Source organism: Cibotium barometz, chromosome 25, assembly GCF_041138505.1.
Source record: "Cibotium barometz isolate CiBa-2024 chromosome 25, ASM4113850v1, whole genome shotgun sequence".
NCBI lineage: Eukaryota > Viridiplantae > Streptophyta > Polypodiopsida > Cyatheales > Cibotiaceae > Cibotium > Cibotium barometz.
In genome coordinates this window covers 12,515,076-12,518,593 of record NC_141070.1, presented here as the reverse complement: position 1 = coordinate 12,518,593, position 3,518 = coordinate 12,515,076, and positions in this window count along the sequence as shown.

Sequence of the window (3,518 nt, the reverse complement as noted above, 5' to 3'; positions counted from 1 at the left end):
TCGAATAGGCCTCTTTTTAGGTACCTTGGTTAAAGTGTGGGTTATTTTCAGATATGTGATGGGTTGGATCACTTATTTTATGGGAGAATAGTATTTTGGTATTAACATTTGACAAGAAATGGGCTCCTAATCTTCTATAATCAGTGCAGTTCCCTGTCCGACGGCTAGTTCAAGGTAGCACTTTGCGAATCCTAGTCTGTTTGGCATTGATTCTGCCCCATTCATCCTAGTCTATTTGGCATTGATTGTGTCCCATCCATCCTCATCTTCTATATTTAGTGTAGTTAGCTGTCTGATGGCTAGCTGTAAGGTAGCACTTTGCGAACCCTACTCTATTTAGCATTGATTGTTCCCCATTCATCCTCATCCAAGGATCACTTGTTCTTCACGCATGGTACCTACCTGTAGGCAAAACATAAAACATCCCTTCAAAGGGGTTATGTCCAATGTGAAACATACTAGTGAATGATCGATCCTATGCGCATGATGTTTTCAATGTGTCTACTCCTTCAACTCCTATGTTTGTGGAGTGGATGTCAACAAATATTTGAAGCGCACACCAAGCTGCACGGGATAGTAGTAGGTTATGTCTAGCACCCATCTCGGTGACAATGAGCTTGTGTGAGGCTATTTTCTTTGTGGTCCCATGAATGTCTGTGTGCTTCACCTCCTAGTCCTCCTCTTCTAAGTCATCGACTTAGGCCATGTCCACCCATTTTGCGACATTTCTTGTCTATTCTTAGCTTCTTACTAGGCTTTACATTTTAGTGCACCTTCTTTTATTTTCTCTTCTTTCTTTTGATGAATAACCTTTAAGACATTCATAATTAAAGGACCATAGTAGCGTCCAAGTTTGCTACCGTTTTGAAGAATCCTTGTATTTCCATAGTGCAGTGATCCTTACGGGGTGAGTTTGCACACAAGTAATGGTCCAATACCTTTAAGACATTCATAGCCTTTAAGACGTTCATAGTTAAAGGACCGTAGTAGCGTCCAAGTTTGCTACCGTTGAAGAATCCTTGAATTTCCACACTACAGTGATCCTTGTGGGGTAAGTTTGCACACAAGGAATGGTCCAATCCCTTTATACTTTAACTTACACTTTTGGTTTTGTGCTATACATGAAAACCATGTCCCTGACTTTGATGTCCTTGTCTTTGAGCTTTTTATTAAACCATTCAATCCTTGCACCTCAACCTTCAGCTATCATTCTGTAAACAGTGTACAGTTTGGCTTCTTTTAAGCGTTCAAGTTTAAACAATCAATTGGTCAGTATATTTTCTATCAATCTTTCCTTGACGGTGATTCTTAATCTGGGTACAAAGAAATCCATAGGCATGATTTCATTTGTTTAGTATATCAAGTTAAAAAAATGTCATGTGGATGGGCTACCTTGTAGGCCAGCTGGTAACTTTCATTCCCAGTCACATTACATGAGGCTTCCACTAACTTGGGCAAGATAGCACATATAATCTTATTGGTGCTCTTAGCCTGGCCGTTAGTAAGCTGAGAATTTGCAACGTGCTATCGTGAATTTAATCAATAAGAACTTGATTACATCATTGATGAAGTGAGTCCATCTATCACTTGCTACTTAGTGAGAGTGGGATACCCAAATCTAGTAATTATACTGTAAAAGAATTTGGCTTTTGCCCTGGCATCAGCCTTTGTGGTGGTAGCATGGGCCTTAACCCATTTGGTGTAGTAGTTCATTAGCACAATGATAAATGGCACTTGCGTTCCTCGAGCTATGGGACTCATCATTCCAACAACAAAGTCAATGTCCCATCTCTCAACAAATGGTTATAGAGACACTACAAGGTGTAAGGGTATTTTATCACGGTGGTGGACTAAACATTCCAACAAAGTCAATGCCCCATCTTTTAACAAATGGTTATAGAGACACTAGAAAGTGCAAGGGAATTTTATCGTGGTTGTGGACCTCAACAAATTGTTGATATTCATCAAAGACTTTCACAAATTATCGATATTCATCAAAGACTTTCACAAATTTAGTTGCATCTTTGTTCAAAGTGGGCCATCACAAACCCACTAATAGAACTTTTTTTTACGGTGGTGTCTGCCAAGAAATATTTGTTCAGCTTCGGCTGAGTGGGCTTGCTCAAGGACATCAACAGATTCGAATTCCTAAGGATTGTGCCTCATGATCCTATCTTGGCATAACCCTACATTTAATTGGTAAGGAGCGGTACCTTTTTGATAAGGCACCATGCTCTCTCTATCTTGATGGAGGAGTCTCTATTGGGGAAAACCATTAGCCAAATAATGGGCAATCTCTTCGGCCTGTTCCAAAACAACATAGAGTTTGAATAGTAGCGTGTCAGGTAGTTCGTCTACTCCAACCGGTGGTTCTTCATTGGAGATGCGTGATAAATGATTGGAATGGAGTGCACAAACAAATGGCTCGAAGTGTACTTGAGGCACTGTTGTCATGACATGCAAGCATCATGGGATGAATGGCTTTACCTTGCTGAATTTTGTCATAATTCAAGCAAGCATTTGAGTATTGGGATGTCACCTTTCGAGGCTCTTTATGGGTATCAAGTGCATGTGCCATCTATTACCTTCCATGAGGATAAAATGGTTAATCCTTTAGCCACGGAAGAGTTGGAAAGGATGGAACAGCTTCTTCAATTATGCAAGGATAATATGAAGAAGGCACAAGAAGTCATGAAGGCAAATGCGGATGAGCATAGACGCAAAATGGAGTTCAAGGAAGGTGATTATGTGTTGCTCAAGTTTCCTAAGAGCTGTCACAATATTCTCAAAGGGTCTTCCAATTCCAAGTTGGCACATAGATACTATGGACCATATTTGGTAGTCAAGAAAGTGGGTGATTTGGCTTATAAGCTTGACCTTCCTCCTTCTACAAGGATTCATAATGTGTTTTATGTATCCAACCTTAAGAGGTTTGTGGGCTCTCTTCCTCAAAAGATTGAAGAGTTACCACCGATGGATGAAGAAGGGGAGATTATCTATGAGCCGGAGAGGATTGTGGACAAGAGGACAAGGGTTTTGAGGAACCGGAACATTGATGAATTCCTTGTGAAATGGAAGTGCTTGCCCATAGATGAGGCTACTTGGCAATCAATGGAGTATGTTCAACAACATGGTTTACTTGATGGAAGTATTCCTTGATCAAGTGGCATGATTATTATGTGAAGAATGGGCATATCATGAGGTTTTATATGTGCTATAATTTCTGGACAGCTTTGGTTGGATCTATTGTTGGGGTTACCAATCTACTCCAACACACTTGGAAGATCATTTCGTTCGATGACAAATATGTGGGACCCTTTTGGGTGCAGCTACGCATCATTTGCAGCTCATTTTTATGGAGGTTTCATGAAGAATTTCAAGGGAAGCTTCATCGACAACATGGCTGCCATAACAGTCCTACATGCTATTTTTGGAGAAAGAGTTTGCCGGCTTCACTACATTTGGTTTCCCTATTCCAAATGTATTCGAGGCGCATTTTTGAAGACCTCTCTACTTCC